Source organism: Syngnathus acus, chromosome 6 (assembly GCF_901709675.1).
Source record: "Syngnathus acus chromosome 6, fSynAcu1.2, whole genome shotgun sequence".
NCBI classification, from domain to species: Eukaryota; Metazoa; Chordata; class Actinopteri; order Syngnathiformes; family Syngnathidae; genus Syngnathus; species Syngnathus acus.
This window is the reverse complement of record NC_051092.1, coordinates 10,177,149-10,199,218: the sequence shown is the minus strand read 5'-3', so window position 1 is coordinate 10,199,218 and position 22,070 is coordinate 10,177,149. Positions and strand designations below refer to the sequence as shown.

General features: G+C 39.3%; 1 protein-coding gene across 1 annotated transcript in view; it reads left to right on the top strand.

The window, feature by feature from the left end:
* Positions 1-9,039: 9,039 nt before the first annotated feature.
* The window catches only part of tspan9a (tetraspanin 9a), a 139,508-nt gene continuing 126,477 nt past the window's right edge, over positions 9,040-22,070 (top strand). Inside the window, exon 1 of the mRNA XM_037253320.1 lies at positions 9,040-9,284. The gene's annotated coding sequence lies outside the window, so the exon portion shown is untranslated. The remainder of the gene's footprint in view (positions 9,285-22,070) is intronic.

The window sequence follows — 22,070 nt, the reverse complement described above, 5'->3', positions numbered from 1 at the left end:
AGTTTAAATTTAGTCCAGCTGACATCTGCTATGTGTGGAAGAGAAAATGGTTAATTAATGAATTCTTACATGTACGTGTGTTATCAACTTTTCTGCACTAATTAACAGCGAGGAAAGACTAATGTGGGCATAATTAATATGACAGATGAAAACCAAGTGGGGTAGTAATACACATGACTGAACGATTTGAGCAAGCCAATGGAAAAAAAATTGCGCGGCGGGCACTTGGATGGTTTTGTCAATATTTGCACACTTGAGTGACATCTAGACAGATGTGCTTTCATACAAACTTCCTTTCTGTGACTTTTTATACGTTTTGAGAGAAATATGATGACAGCATCAATTGCCACTTCTCAAATAAAAGATTACTTGATAATTCCAGTGTTGACATCTTAAAGAAACTGTGACAAAATAGCAGAATAAATAAATGAACAGTTCACATTTGACAGTTGAAAACATTTTCTAACTAAGTTCAGAGCTGTGGCACTCTATTTGACCAAACTTTGGGACATTGGAACTTTGGAACATTGAAAATTGTGCAAGGGTGTGGCGGCTTCTCTTGTGCTGCGCTTTCGGTTTCTGCGGTCTGGTAGGCTGCGACTCTCAAACATTTTGGACATTTAGACACTTGAAAAAGAAGTACAAAGGACACTGTAAAATGAAATTAATGAAAATGAATGTGGTTAACAGATTATAAATAATAGCTTTTGGGTGATGTAAAACAAATTGAATCAAAAAATTATGAACATAGTACTAAAAATTGAAATGCCATTCTGTTGTCTGAACATTGAATCAGTCACTCTTGTTTTTTGCCAACAAATACAAATGAAATGAAAGTATATCTTAATGTGTTACGTAAGCAAAATCTTTGGTTGGAATTGGGGGGGGCACAATAAACAAGGTTGCTTCATCCCATTTACGCAAGTTCTGTTTGTTCGGTGCATGCACTAGAAATTGTGATGAAGTATGACGATGTATATGCCAAAATACACAAATCAAAAATTTGTATTTGTCTGCAATGAATTACTCCAGGGTGATCCTGAGCGATATGATGGATGCCAAAAATCCCAACACAGTTTTCTCTGGATAATTAGATGGTCTCCTGCCACGGAAACATACTTACCCTACTATAGTATTTTGTTTCATAGTTTACAAACCATTTCATCAGATAAAAAGACAGTGACAAAATGCAAGTGGATATTTCTTGCAAGCAGTGTTTATCTTAATTCTAAACTGGCGATGACAACCTTGAACTGTAGTAGTTTTTATTGTCAAAGTATTATGAAATGTACAGTACATGAAGATATCATCACATTCATTGGAATGATATTTACTCATAACACTATTTTACTGCGTGCCCAGCTAAGAGCCAAATGTGTTTTAAATATTTTATCAAAGAGGATTGTGTTGAATGATGTTGACTAGTGGTGAATGACAGCACTATTTGTGTCAGTTACTTCTATTCATTGCTTATTACAAATTGAACAATGATCACAGCACCACGCTATTCCGTGGCACATGTTATGTAAGTACGTATGTTGCTTTTCCACAATGTGGGCAGCTTGAGAGGAGACGACAAGCCCAGCAAAAATGTGGATCGATGCAGCAAAGCAGAGACAAAGTCAAAATTCAAAGTTTGCTTTGTCAATTTCTTCACATGTCAAGACATACAAAGAGATCGAAATTACGTTCCCACTATCCCACGGTGACGAGACATAGTACACAATATACATACAAGTAAACAACACAAAAAGTTAAAACAAGAAGGCACAAACAATGAATAAATAAGAGTGATGAATAAATAATAGACAGTGAATTATAATATGGCAAAGTCCAGAACTAAGGCACAAGTGTTTTTGTTGTTGTTGTTTTCAATTGTTTGAATCCAAGAAGGCCGCGTACTACAAATATAGTGCTCCCTGCTTTTGCCAATGGAAAAGGGGAAAAATGTGCTGAGCTGTGGTCAGTCAGGAGTTGGTATGATGATGCAGAAAAGAGTAAGCTACAGCTTGATGTTTATTCCACGATGGTTCATCTCACATCATTAAATTTTGTTTGCGTTTATGTAACCCACAATAATATTGCTTTGTACCAAATCGATATCAATGCTTTGCAATAGAGCAGCCTTCAGTGTTCTGCTAAGCACCATAATGCATCTCTACTATTAGAATGCCATTAGCAGTCTGTGCCTTCTCGGATACAATTCAACGGTTAGAAAGCTTTTGCTTTTCGTCAAGCCAGATGTCCAACTTTCACAAACAGATCCTGGCATTTGTATCATGTGCGTTTTAATGAAGTCTATTCAACGCCTGAGGATAACACTCATTTAAAAAGAAAAAGAAAAAAAAAATTGCTGATGAGTTAAAGTTCCACGGGGACACCCTCAAAGTGTGTGGCTAGGAGAGACCCTGAATTTTAACATTGAAGACCCCCCAGACTGCTGCTGTCAGCTATTATCAAGCCTTGAACATCTGTACCACAGACAGGAACAATGTACACTGCCATCCTCTGGATGTAGTGAGTCTAATGTGTTCCATATATGCAACACACACTACTGTATGTTTACAGAGGGTGATTTGTGTATACATAGTAGCTGCCAACCCATATGTTTCGCATGGCTAATCCTGCAGACGCTCTTCATCACCAAGGCTCTTTTCTTAGGGGCCAGGACTCAGTGTTGCCTTACCGATGGCAACCAGAGACCGCGTAGACACACATGATGATTTAATGTGCAGTGCAACCCGAGAGTGCTTTGGGACAGTAAATGATGATTTTGCGGTGGTCACTGATTAGCAGAGAGTAAACTATTTTATAAAAACACAAGCACTCAATTGCTGTATTGACCTTTGACCTTAGCCGCTATTGTTGGAACCAAGCGCTTGAATGAGAGAGTCACTTGTTGCAAAATTATCCAAAACCAATTATGCTAATTGTTAATCATTATGAATTTTGTGCTGATAACTCTCCAGACAATCTTTTTCCTCTTTGGTCTGCCGGATACAACATTCAACATAGCACACTTTTACAATTTGTATCAGTCTATCTCTGATGACTTTATGCCCAGAGAAACGTTTTGGGGTGTTTTTGATTTCCAGTTATGGCTTTTGCTTTGCATGATAACGTTTTGATTTGTGGAGATCAACTGTTTGAACTGACACTGGCTTTCTGAAGTGTTCCTGAGCCTATGTGGCAGTATCATTTTCACAGTGGTGCTGGTTTTAATGCAGTGCAGTCAGCGGGTTCAAGACACACGTTCAAATGTTGGTTTTTAGCCCTGCCACTGACGTTTTCACCAGATTTTCTTAATCTGTTGACAATATTTATGGACTGGTTATGATGAAATCAATCAAATTAAATGAAACATATCCCTCAGGCATGCAAGTATTTTGACCTTACTTAAAATGGCGTTTTTTTGTTGTGCGAAGTATGTGGCTCCCCAGTAGTGCTGGCAAAAAAAAAATTGTAGCCTCCTCCATCGTTTAAATTAGGTTTTAGATTTAGGTCTTCAGGATTTAATAAAGTCGTTTTTCATCATTCAGAGAGGGGTCAAATTTATAGCAATGGCTTTGATTGCACCGCAGGCCTTTTTTACACTCAGTGGGCTTTTGTTTGTGAATGGTTGTCGTACTTCCCGCTATTAATCTCACGCTACTGTATGTCAGCGCACAAACAAATAATCCATGAAACTATTACACTTAAAATGACAAGGAAAAAAAACCTTGACTTTTATATGTTGCCATTCCAAAAGTCGGGACACTGAAAATGTCTTTTCTCTATTATTGTCTTTGTTATCTTTATTTGATTTATTTTTTGCTCAAAGGTTTTAATCCCCACTCCAGGGTGAATGGGCCGAACAATTCCACATGTAAGTGTGGATAAGGCATTGCAGTACAGCTCTCTGGGTGATTTGTGGGGGGTGTTCAGTGTATAGAGATCTGAGCCTACTACTATGGTCAGTCTGTGCCACTGAACAATTGAATTGGAGCATTCTTCGTGATGCCATAAATTGAATTTCATGGACAGAATTTCTAGAAGCAGCTCAGCTACTGAGTGTGGCCTGAGTATTTCAAGTCGCTCATTTGTGGTTTGCGTGGCATTGAATATGGTGGGATGAAATTCAGTTAGTCCGATTTTGGAGGCCATGGTGTTCTGTCTGAGAGGTGGATTGCACCCTTCTGTTGCTGCCTCAGGCAGAGGAATATTTGTGTGGATCCACATAATCACCCACCATGACCACAAAAGATGGATGTGCATGTTTGAATGGGCATCCGACAAAGAGTCCAGTGTTTTTCAAACCTTTTACATTTGGCAACCCAAGTACCACTGTGATGACATAACATTAAATTAGAGTAGCATAAGTTCCGGTGTTAATGAAAACTATGGAAAATTGTTATTCCTAAAACATACATTTAATATTAATGTGCATCACTGTTTTTTCTTGTCATGCATTTTTTTCTTAGCTTTTAAGAGCCGTTACTTTTTTCACCATATTACTTTAAACGTTGAAAATACTTGTTTACTCAATCGGGTGACACGTTTTTCAATGACTTCTGACCTCAAATGGAATTGTTGTCCTGGCACTACCGTACGATAAATACGTAAATAAAATGCTAAGGTGACCATGAAAAGTCATAAGGCACTTTGAGAACTATTGTCTTAGGTGATTGTTTTATGCAAATGTTTTCCTCATGAGACTGTCAAAATACACCAGATTGATGCAATTAAAATGAAAAGGAATGCCAAGTAACACACCACAGGGGAGTATTTGTCCCCCCCCTCCCCACCATTGACAAAATTCACACCATTGGTGAGATGCCTTTTGAGATTTTTTATTATGAAACTAAAAACCTTTTCTACCCTGTAATTACCAGCTATATGACAGTTTAATGATCGAGGAAAAGCCCTGCAGGACCTTTGCAGCTCCAAACATTATGAAACGCGTCTCAAAGGAAATTATAGAAATTCTGACAATTTGCACGGTCATTTAATTTTGCATGGCTAGTTAACAATGACCCTGATAGCGTTGTTGTTTCCATACAGTTTTTGACAACACCATGTCTCTGGCCCGCTGCAATCCTGTGACTCCCAATGGTCATTGTGTGGAGTTGTTCAAACCACACAACAGATACTTGGAAAACATCTCTTATGGATCAGGGCATTATTTTACAATGCACAGCAATGCATAACATTATAGTATGTAGAGTGCTTGTTGTCAGGTCTGCTGTCTCAGCATTCTAAGTCCCACCCCATTCCCTTGTGAGTGCGTATGTGCAATTGCAGGTTTGGACATTGACCTGTTGCAAGCCAACATCTGCATCTTATCCAACAAATCAGCAGCTGCCTGTTTTTAAGCCAGTCTTGGACTTCATTATTCTGCCATATCCTCAACACTTTTCATTGAGTTTATTGAGTCTTTTACACTTCTGCCATGTTCTTTCTTTCCCCAGCCTTCTGATAATCCCTTCTTGCACTCTACAATCGTCCAAGCCTCTCCAAAGAGGAGAAGCCGCAGCCTTGTCCACTGTACAATTTAAATCAATAGTACAATTTAAATCGATCGTACAATTTCTGTATCATAACCTACTATTTGTCTCCTGTATGTGCATCTGAGTGCTCCTCACCATTGGAACCCTAAAGCTTGATCTATAAATTGCTAAAAAAGAAAATTGTAATTTTTAAAAATGTGCCAAATGACTAACCCAAATATTATTGTGAGCATCTGCCTTTCCCGTGTGGGGCTCAAATATGCTCGCTGTGCTTGCATGACTTTTCATGGGTAGTAGAGCTTCCACCCATGTTCTCAAAGCATGCATGGTAATTAAAAACTACAAATTGTGCCTTACAACCAGAGTGACAGGAGAGCTCGATTTGACCTATGGTAACATGTTTTTATCAGGCCATTTCTTTAATAAAAGTGTAAAACACAACTACTACACTAAATAGACATCTGACCTCAACCTTGATAAATCATGTGATGTGTATTTGATTTGCGCATTGTTACATGTCTTTAAAACAATTGTTGCAATTTAGTGTATAGAGGCAAAGGTAGACTGTTGACCAAATTCAGTCTACATGCAAGCACCTCCTTGAATTACAAACGAGCATTTGTATTCATCAAAATAGCAGATATTTTGATTTTTATTAACATCATGGACATCATTTCTAGATGTAGATGATGTCCAAAGTAAGAGAATTTAATTTCTGTTTTTCATGGTTAATGTGGTGTTGTAAAAGACAGCTGATGTAATGCTGCTTTGGTATAATGCACCGCCTCCAAATCTGGAAGCTGTAATTCTCAGCCAGAAAACCACATTCGTACACAGATGGCACAATATCAATCCGAAATGAAAGTTAGACTAAATGTCCTCAACTATGGAAAAATCCATTCAAAGAATAAAAGGATTCTCATGTTTGGAATTAGATTACATATTTATGGGATGGGGGGATTTTTGTGAATGTTCCAAACCAGGGATCACCATCATGGTGTTCCACAGGCCTGTTTTAAATATATAGTTCACCAGTGATAGGACATTGTGATTTCTTAGGAATGTTAAATGATTATTTGAAAATGTAAGCACTTACATAGATCTATGTTTAAAAAAAAAAAAGTGCATATTGACACATCTTGTTAACACCTTGTTAAATCATCGTGAGAACTCTAATGTGATCAGTCTTTACATAGATGAATATCATTGATTATAATCGCCTATCCAACATCCATCCATTCGTCGGCCGGTCCGTCTGTCCTTTGTCCATCTTTAAACAGTAAATTAGCTCATCTACATGCAGTCAATCAAACATCAATCCCACACCATTAACCTGATTAGTAACAATGAATTGGTCAATTATTATAAGTAACTATAGATGATCAGAGATACTGACCTAGGAATTAAACCTTCACTTTGGAAGATGACTGAGTTTAGCTCAGATGAAGCCATCTCCGTGCACAGGAGCATGACCAGTGCCATTTTTTTAAGACATACATTTTCTGTAATTAATGCGGGTCTATCTGGCAGCCATCCAGGTTCATCCCAGACTGGCTATTAAGTCATTAGCCTCCTTATGCTCTTCCATGGTGACTCCCTCTCATCATGTTCATGCCACTCCTAAAAGAGTAATGGCAAAATCACAATCAGATTATTGCCCCTGCTGTCACAAATTTAGAGGTCATGCATCCTTTTCACTATACCTGAGAATTGTCATTGCCGCAGCGAAAAGCTGCCGGGCCAAATAATGGTTGGAAATGTTGTGAGGCTGAAGATAAATTCACAAAGTAAAATCATATGGTAAAAGGAGATCCATGCAATGGATGGAATCTGCATAAACATAAAACAGTAAATTCAGTTTTTCCACATTTAATTCATACAGAGAGAATATTACATGAACAATAACAGAAGAATTTCTTATATTTGCTTAATTTCTGCTTCTGGTTTGTATGGCAGATGACAGGCAAGGGACCAGGATTCTTATCTATTTCATTGTTTAAACCCCCAATTTATGTGCTTAACACATGGACATATGTTTTCGGAAAGGGGGCGAAGTTATAATCTAAGGGGAATACATAATTTAAAGACAAAGTCTCACTAACAGCAATGAAATGTTTTTGTGTGTAATTGTATTGATAGTTTCACTAAAAACACATTTTGTTAATTATATGGGCTGCAGCATGATTAATGTGACTGAATGTTTTTATTATTGTCAATCAAACAAGATGAACTCTCAATTACTTTTAACAGAGATCATAGCGCGACACTCAGATCTTTTGAATTAAATACGGTTTACCACCAGCATCACCATTAGTTTTCAGTGGACAGCCATATTTACTTAATTACAAAACAATCAGGCGTTAAATTTAATGCAGCCTATAAATGTTACTGAATGCATCATGACATTATTAACAACATAGACACAAGTCCAACTATATAGACAAATTTACCAGATCCAGCTATTTATTTTCTATTGCACCAATTATAATAGATCACGAGATTCATGGGGCCGACTGGAACTTGTCACAGCTGGCTTTGGCCAAGAGGCTGGATGAAATCTGGAGTAGTCACTATAGCTAATTGCTGGGCACATATTGATAAACAAGCATTCATATTCACACTTACCTTAAATATATTTTAGAGTAGCCAAATGGAGAGAACATGTAAACTTTACATAGTGGCTCTTGAACCTCTCAACTTGTGAAACAAACATCTTTTCTAAATTCAATTTGATAATGTGAGCAGCATTGTGGGAAAACTCTACTTTTGTTTGTTTGAGGTTGTACCGCATTCCAAAAACATGCACAGTAATTGTATTGTCCATTTGGCGTGAATGTGAATGGTTGTCTGTGTGTGCCCTATAACTGAATGGTGACCAGTCCAGGGTGTACTCCGCCTCTTACCCAAAGCATGTGGGTCGTGGGATAGGTTCCAAGGCAAAGACTACAGAAAATGGATAGATGTCTGATTACATTGTTTGATTACATTTTTTTTCAAAGAACTAAACACTCAACACTGAGATTCGCTGGCGACCAGTTCAGGATGTACCCCGCCCCCTGCCCAAAGACTGATGGCATAGGCTCCTGCACGCCCACGACCCTGGTGCAGACACACGGTTTGGAAGATAAATTGAATGCATGAAAATATTCAAAAATGGAGCAATATCAAATTTAGCATATAGTGTCCAAATTATAGCTGGACCTAATTTTGTAACTAAATTGTATTCATTGTAAAGTTAAATTCAACTTCAGTTCAAACAGAATCTATTCATAGATAATCAAATCACGTTTAAAAATATGCATTTCATAAAGCCAAGAAAATCCATCATTTGCATAACAAGGCCACATACGCGTTACATTTTATTGTGTATTTCATAAAAAGGATTATTGAGGGTTGTATTTTCCATCCTACAAATATAATATCAATATTAATTCTATCAAAAATGTCTATTTACATCTAAAAAAAAAAATACATCCGTCAGTTTTTCCCTTGCAGCAATAAAATCCTCCTCAGCGCCCGAGCGCGCCTCTAGGAGTCAGTAAGAGATTAATGTTCCTCCACTTCATTTCCTGCTCGTCCAAGCGCTCAAAGTAGAGCAACTTTCATCATCATCAGAGACGCACAGAGTGCATCCCGAAAGTAAAGAAGACACCCCAAACTGCCAGCCGTAAAAAGGAGTGTCATCCCAACAATAACTGGGACTGCCTGGAGGTCAGTTATCGGATTAAGAGAAAGTTTGTGTTGGAGCTGCGAGGTTGTGCCGTCTGACAGGTTGTTGTGACTACTAACTTGTGGAAGGTGAGTGCAGACTGCTTTTTGGTTTAGAGTCGCACACAGTTTTGGCACTATTACCTTTTTTTTTTTTTTTTTTTTTAATTGGTGAGCGTTTTATTTCTGACTTTTATAAGCTTTGCACCACGTATCAGGTTAAAAAAAAAAATTAACAGGCTGTCATGCTAAGGATTATGATGATTGCACTTTGCAAAGCGTACACACCGCTTTAAAATGAGAGCTGTCTAAGTAGGATGCAGTGAATTTCTATTCACTGCCCCCTGTGGTGTTTGTGATTGGACATCAATCACAGTGTTTAAATTTGAATGATTTCTGAACAAATAGTTGCTCAATAGCAGCTACTTAATTTCCTCTGAGCTGGTTCCAGTGGGCGACAAGCTATTGTCAGATATTTTATGTCACATTCAGTGATTTCTTTTCCAAAAACATATTTCTGTGGGGGGAAATTATCACTTTTCTATTATTATTGTTTTGAGTAGTTGTTGTCCAGACAAACAATGCCTTATTCACAGAGAAGTAAATTAAATGACCTATTTCTCTGGGTTCTTCCAAGGACAGTGCACTATGTTAAAATAAAGCCAATTTTCTGTTGGATTACCCCTTTCCGCCCCGCACCTCAACAAATAAACAGTAATGAAAATAAGATTTCCTCATAATCAATATATGCGTATTTTCTTGGCAGAGGTAGTCAGTATGCCTTTTCTTTGTGCATAGAAAGAGCTGCTGTTTACACTCTAGTAGGAATATAAAGGAATATATTAGAGAAAATGTGTATTCATCCATCCAGGAGAACATCTGTGATGTTAATCTTGGACCCGACAGAAGTCTTGGCTCACAAACATTATTGTTTGTTTGCATTCAACTTTGTGTCTGCAGTTTTAGTGAGTTCGGGATTATGTTTTTATGACGCCGAAGGATTTTTTCTGAGTTGTACCAACTGAATTATGACATAGATGGTAAAATAAATAGTTGCCAAGAACTTGTGGGTTGAACTTCAAATCTCATCAAAATGTTTACATAATTTCTCATCTGTAAGCACAACAGAGTCTGTTGTGTCAGTGCAAGTAGATTAGACAACACATTTGCAAGCAATTTGAATTTGTCACTAAAATTAAAATTGACCTCATTTTGATGCATATATAAAGCAAGGTCAGTGCTTTGGCAGGATGCTACTTTATTTTGTGGTCACTGATCAAGAAATCTTACAAATGTGTAAATTGCTGAGCCCCTACCTTCATTTAGATATTAGCATCCTTCAGGACCTTGCAGATAGTATCATTAACTGGTGACGGTTGTCTGGCCTTGGTGACGTGGTGATTTTTTTTGTCTTATTATTACACAAAATAAGCACATTTAAATAATACTTTGTGTTCTCCTAAATGTATAAGATATATTTCCGCGTGTATCACTCCTGCATGTTGTTAGACTCTCAATTAATTTGTGCGTCTTTACTCCTCCCCTTCTGCTGTTGATCTTCATGGAGGAGAGAGACACGGTGTACGGCCACAATTTGAGTAGAGGATTTGTTTTATGCTGACTTTGTGCTGTTGGGCATCATTTTGCATTTGCCTTGTACTTGATGTGCAGCAATAATCACGGTCCGAGCCTGGAGATGCTTGCCCTCGGTTTCCTCAGAACAGTTTTGGTTTGTAAAATAAAACAGTAAAAGATCACTCGTATCAAACATGACCCACCATTACTAATTATGTGTACTGAACTACTTTGATTCCATAACAAATGTAAATTTTGTTTGGGGAGAGTTTTTCCTGTGGGAAGCACAGGCTGATTCTCCGTAGCGGGAAACAAAAGCAGCAATGTGTTGCTGTCACACACTGGAGAGCTCGGCTCTGTGTTCCGGCCCTTCCTGAAAGTTCCCATTCTCTGGTATCCCGGCGCACCAACATCCGCACCGCTCATTCTGCAGGGCCTCACAATAGACGAGCTGTGCTGCTGTATCAACATTTACTCCTCACTTGTCCCCACCCAAAAGGTTTAATCACATATTTGCGGGCCAATCAGCTACAGGAAGAGGCTGTTTGTGTATGCTGGTAGTGTTATGCTGTATGGCAGTTGCCTGCAATAACATTTACAATTTCACTCTTGCACAAAAGCAAGTGGTATTGTTGCAGTATTATTTGTTTCACATAGGCAACATAGCCCGCAAAAGGAAATAGTAGCTGCCTTGGTTGTGCATCACTCAATATATTGGGAAAGTAAATTAGGTAAATGCATCCATCCGTTCTCTGGCATGCTGGAGCCCCTCCCAGCTATATTTTTTGATATATGCTTTCACTCTCATCTTTTGCCATGTGGTTCCCTTCTCTGCCTTTGTCTTATTCGTCCCTACCCCCAACAGAATTATTTGACATACCACCATCCAATGCTGCCTAACGAGACTCTCCCATTCCACTACTTTACAGTCCGTAACCTCCTCCAGATGACAAGATGTAATCCACCTGCATGCTTCTACCTTCGCTATTGTAGGCCACCGTGCGTTCTGGCTGCTTCTGGAAGAAAGTGTTCTCTCCCATTTCTGTGGTTACCTGAGAGGCAGTCCTTGGTGGCCTGGCAGCCATCTTGCCCCGAGTTAATGGCAAGCTGCTGCAGCAGGGGATGTTTTTGCTTGCGACATGAGAACATTCTGTCCCGGCTGTTATTTTGGTCTTTTGGCATCGAATTGAAAAGTTTTGCAACTTATTTGACCCAAAATTTTCAGTTAAAAACATTTTTCGTGTGTGGTTCAAGAATAATTATTTTGACATCTTAAGACATCGACCACACTGGTTAGCACGCTCGCCTCACAATTCAATGGTGCAGGGTTCGGTTCAAATTGCCCGTAGGTGTGATTGTGAGCATGAATTGTTGTGTGCCCTGCGATTGGCTGGCGATCAGTTCAGGGTGTACCATGCCTACCGCGCAAAGACTGTTGGGATTAGCTCCAGCATCGATGCAAAGGTCAATCGGCCTACCATGCTCGAATGAATTGTTGGAATGTGGGCGGAAACTGGAGGAGACCAACACCGGCACGGGGAGAACATGCAAACTCCTTATAGGAAGGCCAAATTGAACCCTGCACCTCTGAACTGTGACACGGACGTGCTAACCAAGTGTGCCTTTGCGGCCCCTGATTATGTCATGTTGAGCAAAATTTATTACAAAGGGTTTCTGTTGAAATGTCTCTCATCTCACAATGTTTTGGCAATATTTGTAATAGTTATTATAAGATGTTAGATCAACCTATGATCAACCAATTGCTATGGGTCAAGGGTTGCTTGTAAAATCTTCCCCAAGTAATATTGTCACGTTCATAATTTTTGGGATTAGTTTTTGTCTTTGTGTAATGCAGTGATTTTTTTCCTTTCGGTGTCACCACCGCGAGATCGGTTGTCAATGCTGGATGTGTGTCGTGTGATCTTACACATATGCAGAGCTGTAACTTTCAATTTAGAATAGATGAATTTATCATCAAACCCACCCGAGTGTGAATGTGTGAGTACATGAATAATGTAGCCATTGTGAACCATCTTGGAGTGCAAAGAAAAGCACTATATAAATTTATTATTATCTTTACAAATAGGACTGTGCGATGTGGGCTAAATTTCACATCTCGTTATTTTTGCCAGATATCTCGCGAATGGTATGATAATTATACAACTATGGGTTCAGTAAATACAAAACCACAAATACAAAAAAATCACAAAAAAATACAGAGTGAGCCATAAGGCTGTGTGAATAAAAATGACTCCTTCTAGTGTGTGTGTGTATAGTTTGTTGCTTCACTGCGAACATACCCATGGAGTCTGAAAATGCAACTTTGTTTTTCACTCAACAAAAGAGAAATGACAACCATTTGATCCACGGTTACCGGCCAGCAATATAGCCTATAGCGGTGGCATGACCTCTCTTGCTATTCAAGCATTTCCTTCATGCATATCACTGGAGACCACATGGCGACAAAGAAGTCAAAACATTAATATAGCAATTTTGGGGGTTGTGGAAGCAGCAGGGGGTCTCCATATTTTGTTTGAAGTTGTCATATTTCATTTCAAGTAGGTTTTAAATTTTACTTCTGAAAAGCTTAACTTACAATTCCCGTGCATGCTCTGCAAGTCTCAGCTCAGTGGGCTAGTGGTAGCGTGTCCGCCCTGAGATTCTGGACCACGAGCATTACAGAAATGTCTGGATGAACCCATTCAAGGCCTACGTCGCAAAGACTTCATGGTGTTAGCTGGAGGCAAGAGAAGGGAAGCCAGCAGTAAACTACTTTCATGTAGAAAAACAAGTCTTCTTGTTGTGGTTTTGGTGCCAAAACCTAATTTAAATCAAATTATATCACCTCCTAGCCTCTCACAATCATGCACTGTTAAATGTTGCCTGTTAAAACTGTTAAATTGCCAGCTAAAGTGCCATTTCTGTCACGTCTGTCTGTTTTCTATTTCCTCTGAAGTTCACGTATGGGGTACACCCTTCCACCGCCTTGCCGAAAGCGGCCACACTCTGCTGAAGTGGGCCTCACTGCTGGAAGTCCGGTGCTCCGAATATTTTCAGCTGCTAATTTTAAATTTCGACAAGCTGACCTCAGGGAGTTATGTCACAATTATGTATCCGTAATTGAGGCACGTAGGTCGGCTGTCGACATTTCCTGCCACGGCTGCAACTGAGCTTCTTCGGTGCATTGCCGGCTGGTCTGTCAATGACTATGATGCATGAGCTTTTGGGTTAGACTTTATATTTGTTTATTTTGGTTTCCTGCTGGGTACGATTGGACAGTCATTTGAGAGTTCTTGGTCCTTTTACTGTGTATTGTTTAGAACCGATGTCTCGTACAAGTGTCCAGTTTTACATACATGGAGACTCATTCTGATTTAATTTAAAACTGTCGGACTAAAGGTTTCTGGTCACGTAATCCATTCTGATCTGTCGTTCATTTGCAGACGCTGCCATTTTAAAGTGCGTTTCTGGCAACGCCACTATGCATTATGTCAAGACAAAGCATGCGCAGATGTAGCTTGGGTGACTTTCGTCCTGATTGGCAAACGGAAAACTGCATATCTACCACCTTGTGAATCCAAATGAAATTCCATTTGGATTCTAACTTGATATGGAGCATTTATATTCCGTTTTATCAGCGCGATTGATTCTATTTGCAATTCGTGGTTCCATGTATTATTGAGCATGATGAAAATTCATCAATATATTTTAGAATCTCAAATAAAATGCTGGAGGGGATTAACTGTGGCTACACAGACTTTTGATGGTACTATAGCATTCTCTAGCCCCGGTGTAGCGATATCCAAGTCCAACAGTTAAGATAGAACTCAACAACCCTTGCAGAGAAAGCAAAGGGATCAGAGCAATTCTTCATCTGCAAGATAGCTAAAGTGCGGTTTCAGTGGTAAATTGATGAATAAGTGTTGCTGTCCTGAATCATGAATCTGTTTTGTTCTCTGTGCAATTTACAACCTTGACACTGGAAGAAAGATTTCACAATAAACAAAACAAAACCGTAAATAAAAACAGTAAAAGAGACAACTGCAGTATCCCTGGTAGCCACACTGCCTGTGAATTAAAGGAAGGTCACATTTCTTGTTGTGGCACTTGACCTGGCTGTGAGAGATTTGTCACAGATTATCTTCAAGTGTATAAAAAGTGTAAAAAAAAAAGGTAATTCGTAACCAGCCTTGAACCTGCTGCTATGAACTGGTCCTAAGGAAGCCTCATTGGGCAGGCAGAGCTCGCGCTCCACCAGCGCCATGCCAACATGCTAGTCAAAAGCACCTTTGTGAATTGAGCCCTTGGCCTGAGTCCAAGTGATCTTTTGAAACGTGATCTTTCCTGTTTTACATTATTACGCTCTCTCTTAACGGTTTACATATGTTGTTTCAACATGGATAATTCTTTCCTCACCTTTTATATAAATGAGGGAAGAAGTCAAGATACCCCCCCTTAAAAAAAAAAGGCATTAGACTGGCTTTTTCCTCGAATGCAAAAGAGGGAAGACCATTTAAAATTGTAAAATATTTTACCACATTTTGAACGCATTGTATATACCGTAATTTTCGGACTATAAGTCGCGGTTTTTTTCATAGTTTGGGTGGGGGGGCGACTTATACTCAGGAGCGACTTATATACATATATATGTTTTTTTTTCACTTTTTTGGGCATTTTATGGCTGGTGCGACTTATACTCCGGTGCGACTTATAGTCCGAAAATTACGGTAACCATAAACAAATTAATTGCAATGATTAGAATGTATAGAAAATGTTAAATTCTTTGTGGTATTTCTGTACATGAATTTGCCTTTAAGAGACGGGGCCTGGTGAGTGGCATGAGATTTTGTCAATTTTGCATACGAGTGTCTGATTAAGAGCTGTGGCTGATGGCAGCCTCTGTGTGAGTGTGCTTAGTGTGTTCGAGTGCTTTTCTGGTGTTTCATAAATAGCTAAAGTGCTAAGTGGGCCTGAATGTAAATGGACTGCACAAAAGAAACCATTGCAGAAGTACAAATGAATTTTGGCCACAACTATAATATTTTGGTGCCACCTGTCAAAATGTAGTTGTTGTAATAACTTGTATAGCTGCACAGAAAGCCACTCTGCTGCGGTCTTCTGAGTTTTGGATTATGCTGCGATAAGACGTTTATGGGAAGCAAACCAATCACAAGCATGGTGAAAAAAAAAATTACAGGGAACTAAAAACAAATAACTTGACAAGACACAAAGGTTTGGATGGAGTTGATTGGTTGACACAACGGGACTGGGTTGACTAGCATAGGTGGAGATAAAAGCCCTAACAAAAAAGACAGGACAAAAAAAAAAACATTACAACAAATAAACCTACACATAATACAGCCAAAACACAAATCATGACAGTTGCAGGTAATCTGGTAGTTGCTATTATGAATAAATTAATATGCGGCAACGAGCTATGCAGCTGCAGTGTATCATTTTGATGGTGAGATCATTTCATCACAATAATTCATATATAAAATATTTCAAATGTGCAGCATTTTGTGCCAATTTGTGGTTGGAGCTCCCACACTTGAAAACGTCAAAGAATCTCCCTTTATTACCAAATGTGCATATGTGTAAGCGTGCGCGTGCATGTGTGTGCATGCGTTCATGTGTTTCTTTTTACAGAGGCGCCTCTTCTCATGGAACACATGCCTTTTCGTTTGCCCCCTTTCCCTTTTTGTATGCATATGTTTTTCATTTAGATTAAAAGATGAGGACTTCAACAGCGTGAGGAAATGTGTGATGACTTATGGGTTTTCTTACCTTAGCAGGGTTGCCAGAATGCCTCCGGATGCAAATACTCATTTCCTACGATTGTTCATCTAACCTTTAAAAAATCAAAACTGTCAATTTTATATGAATGTTTGAAAATGTGGTATTTCCACCCTGTCATTAGTCACGCTGTTTTTACATCAAGCGCCAATAGAGAATTAATAATTGATGCCAGACATCAGTTCCATCCCTTTATTTATTTCAGTCACATGGCTTTGTCAGGTGTTTCGCTTAGGAGCCCATTGACTGCGCTCAAGAATAATCAATCAGAAGAATCAATATTTTTGTTTCATAGCATTATTTAGACCTTTGACAACTCCAAGCCAAATCCTCCCGTAATAAGATGTGGGACTAAAAAAACTAACTAAAATACTAATAAAACTAAAATATTAGCAACTGTTCTCATTATGATGGACAGAACTGACATTTCATGTTGACACCATTATAAATCATAACATCATTACAAACATACTGTTAATTAGTTTTACCATATTAATATACAGGAACAATTTATTGTGATCACAGGCGTTCCTGACTGACTGTAGCGTGTCCAAGTATTTTATGTTTTTTACAGAATTGTTTATTTCCATAGGTGCCCTATATAGAAAGAGATGTCTTTCATGCCTCGAGATGCACTCGAGATGTTAAATGTGGCATTTTCATTCGAGGGCAATGACCCATATTATTGTCTTGGACAACAGGCGTTGTCTTTCATTGTCACGAAATGAGATTCTTCAGCCAAGCAAGGACACCTAAGCTCCTACACCAAATTTCACACCACACAAGTTGCGGTGTCATGTGAAAGAGAGGGACATTGGCTATTTCTTTTGAGTGATTTTTTAAAAATATAGAATACATTTTATCTAGCTATCGATCGATATGACTGACCTCTCTCTGACCGCTCAGCCAAATGCTGCTTCTGCTACCAGATACAACAAAGGGAATGGAAAGTTACAATATTTTTCCCAGGCCCCTTTGACTCACTCACTCACTCACTCACTCACTCACTCACTCACTCACTCACTCACTCACTCACTCACTCACTCACTCACTCACTCACTCACTCACTCACTCACTCACTCACTCACTCACTCACTCACTCACAATCTCTGTTTTGTACTCTGTTTCACACTCTCTCATGCTCTCTCTCGTACTCTGTCGTATTCTCACTCTCACATTTACTTTTCTGCTTTGGCTCGTTTTTGTGTTAGCCCATCTGGCTGTGCTCAAACACACCGAATATGGAACTATGATTTGAGCGATTGAATCCAATTTTGAACATGACAATCTGCACTAAAGTCAGGACTACGCCGCTCAACTAAAAAGTTAATAAGGCATCAATGAAAGATGAGCCAGCCACTGACTCTCTCTCTCTCATCATCTTAGGTACATTTTTAACTGTAAGAGACTTCTGGTGAATGTTTTCCAGAAAGCCGGGACCAAAGTAATGAAGGTTACCATCGTGAACACATTACACCGTCAGAGAATCAAATCCTGCAGTGCCAGACGTGTCCTCCGATCTTAAGTTTGCCAGAACGCATACGGATGATCCACAAGAGGATTGAAAGAATATAAGATGAAAATGTCAGTGAAACCGAATTTTTCTAACTGTGAAATTGTGCAGATTTTTCAAAGATTTAAGGAAATAGGAAGGAAGGAAATTCCGGCCCACTGTTTGCCTTTGGTTCAAGTGATTTATGCATGCCACTTGTCCCTGTTCCTTTCTTTGCCATGGCTCCAGACACCAACTGACTGTTTACACGCAGTCAATACCCTTTTACATCCTGAATATTGGAATTATTCAGGTTTTTAAATGCACGCCAAAACCCGTCTATGCGCTTCTTATTTGGGTTTTTAAATAACTGAATAAAACCACCAGTTTACCTCTTTCTAACCCAAATATTTACGCACGTATATGCTTTCAAATTATAGTTGAGTTAGTGGTATTGTTCGTGTTCTCCGCCGGCTCTTGCTCTATCTTGGTGTCTCCATTCAGGCGTGTAAACGGGTTATTCAGAATGTTTCACAAACCAACATTTTTGCCTTAACCCGGATATGAACTGCACTAAACGTCGTGACTGAGTGGTGGTTACTGGACACTCATTTTGTGTAATACGTGCATTCTCGCACTCTTCGAGATCTCCTTTGACAAATGAAATGGAATCAGACGGTGAATGTCAGCTCAGCTCAGTGCCTTGGGCTCAAGATGAAAACCACAATACTGGTGCTGCACTTGAGATATTAAAATAAACTCAGTGTGAAAGTGAGGACACAATGCATTGTTGAGAGATGACTTTTTTTATTCAGGGCAGAAGAAAGTGTGACTGGTATTCATCTTTATTTGAGCTGAGATATAAGTTTGCTCTTTTCCGTTTAAGGCATGTGCAAGTTTTCTATTGAATCCTTATGGCAAAGGAAGAGGACTGCTGCATTATTTAGGGAATAAAGCACTGATGCGGCTATCAGCATTTAATCACAATCAAGACTGACTGCCAGCCTTCATAAAATTGGCTCTAGCAGCCCCGTCTAATTGTTTATCATATCAGGGCCACTTGATATCCAATCTTGCTGTGAAGGGCTTACATGGCATTTAGCGCTCAGCCTCTCTCATCAGGTAATGCGTTAAATGTATTCACAAAATTTGTGAATAATCAGTATTCCACAGTGAAAACAATTTCAGCTGGGGTCCTAATAATGGCCTGAAATCGAGTGTTAAAAAAAATAAAATAAAAAATCAACTGTAGGTTGAGTAGACTCGTTTGCAGTTTCCGTTAGGATTTAGTGATGGTAGAATGTTTCTGCAATCTGCACTCAGTAGCTGCCCTCATTTTTTTCTGATGAAAGGATGTGGTAGTTAGTTTAATCTGAAACGCCATACCAGATTTGTTAACGTGAGACCCAACCTTGCTCTTGTTCAAGTCTGCCATGATTCCACCTGAGTTGTCTGCACCACCATCCGTTTTCAATCCCATATATCGCATTTAAAGTTCCAGCAGGGAAGCTGGAGTTGCTTCCAGCTGACTGCATTGTTAACTTGTCTTCAGTCAATTACGGAACAGTGTGAGTGGGACGTTGCGGTAATTGATCCCATAGCACTACACCACAAATGGCAAATATCCAGTACGATGGTAGAAACGACTGATTGAAACTATAATACACTAGCACCGTGTGTAGTGTCGTGCTGTGGTTCAGCTTTGTAAGTCACTGCAGTCCTAATTGCTGACTTGTCTGTGCAAAGCTTGTCGATGTTGACCTAGTGAAGGAAAGGGCCAGATAAAGGTTCTCTTCTTATGGGTCTGTATGGATTTTTAGTGCTATACTGTAACAACAAACTAATGGCCTTATTGAAGTGCGCCAGAGACACTTTTTACTGTAGTTTCTAGACTATGAGCTTTGAACAATGCAGCCTATAGACCAGTGCGGCTTATATATGAACAAAACAGGATTTTCCCCCAATTTTAGCTGATGCGGCTTATCCTCAGGTGCGGCTTTTAGTCAGGAAAATTACACTAATTAAAATGTAATCTTTTTTTCTTTTTAATATTAGCTGGATTTTGTTGTCATAGCTGAGCAGCTATTTTTATCAGAACTACCTTTGCTGTAGGCAGTGGCTGCTGTGGAGCTTGAATGCCTGGTGTGGGGTACATGCTGGCTGTGTCTGTTGATTCTTTTGGGCCTTCTCAAACCGTGCTCCAGCGCCTAGGTGCCTTTCCTTTGCTTCTGTGTCCTGTGGCCTTGCCTCATTTAGGGGTGAGGTCCTGTGAGCATCTTGCTGCACTGGCGAAAGGTTGCATATATATATATGATCTTATATATACGTATGATCTTAGCCTAGTAGATCTACAAGCACTGTGACCCACTCTTCAATATTGCTTGGGCTTAGAATTATGATTTGCAGTCTCAACTGCGGACTCCTGCGTTGCATGTAGTACAAATCAGTTGATGGCTCAAATTATTGCCTTTACGGTTATGCCTGTCTTCGTCTTGGCTTGTTTGTATCATATACTGTAGGACTGTAATGGATGTGACAGTAAATAGGGTTAAGTCACATTCTAACTCCTTTCTCATGTCCAAACCAAATTTCTATACTGTTACTTACACGGTTATGTAAGTACAATAATCTGTTTGCTGTGTCATTTTAGAATAATGCTCTCCGTACGTTTGAGTTAAGATAGAGCTATATCAAAAATCATGCAAAGACCTTCAAGTCTTTTTCACTTGGCCATGAATGTGGATTGTACTCCAAGTTTGCATCACCATGTTTACCTGCTGATGTGTAGATGAAAAAAAGACCATGAATAGCAGTGTTAAATGCCTAATAAAAATAAAAGAAAAACACAGCCGAATAAATACACTTATTCTCAGTAGTTTTCTCTTCTGCACCTTCATGCGTGCCTGCTAAACAATAGAAGAAGAAAGATAAACAAATACAATAACAGTTATCCCCAGGGAGAATAAAGTACGACCCGAGACTTCTTAGACACGTCTAACTGATGCACATTCTAATGCACCATTATCCACGCACTGCACAGATAATGACTACATTTACAAATGAAAGGCCGCTAATTGACTGAATTGTTACTTTCAAAGCAAGCAGCCATTTGGATTTACTCTGGTAGGGTTGAGGGGGTCAGAAAATCCTAGGGTGTTCCGGTGTTAAAAAAGGAATGGCAGTCTTTGTAGAGCCAAAACTAACTGAAAACCACAACATTTTGATATGTGGAATTCTTAAACAAAAGAAAAAAGCTTCTCTTCCTCAATCCATTCTATTTTTTTCTTTTTACTGTTATTTATTCTCATTCCACTCTTGCATTCTATTGTACCAGGAAAGCTTTGGCATCTTCCTCTCCAACACCAATTTGTTTTGAACGCATCACAACATTCATCCGCCTTCTCATAGGTCATCCTGCAGCTCTCTTGCATGACGGCTCCATCCAAATCACCCTTCAACCAGTTTGCTTGTTATCTCTCCTCTGGATGTGTCCAAACCATCTAAATATGCTCTTTTGAAAAATTGAAAATGTTATCGTATGGGGCCGAGGGCACCTCAATTGCCCTCCACCTCATATCAACCATTATCTGTGTTCTTCAACGCGTGTTCCTTTTCCTCTAAGGACAAACATATTCACACAAATCAAACTCACACCGGGTTAGTTAGATTTCAGCCGATTATATTAAGTCTGCGTTCAGAAAAAGGTTTACAATTCAGCGCTGGGCTTTTCTCTCTGACAGTGCCCCGATGGATCAGGATGAAAAGCAGTTAAAGAAGTTCTTCAGAGTGCTTGTATTAAGTCGAGCGGCGTCGCCCACGAAGGTGGGGGGCCGATCTGTCTTCCATAGCCCTTCCTTGACATCTCATCTCGTCCTTGGCGGCCCTCGTGGTTGTACTTTCACCTCGTTCTTCTCCCTGCTCCTTGGTTTGTTCTCCAGATGGCACCGGCCCTTGCAAATATGATACTCACAAACTTCTTTCCAACATCAACTCTTTTTATCATTTTGTGCCAG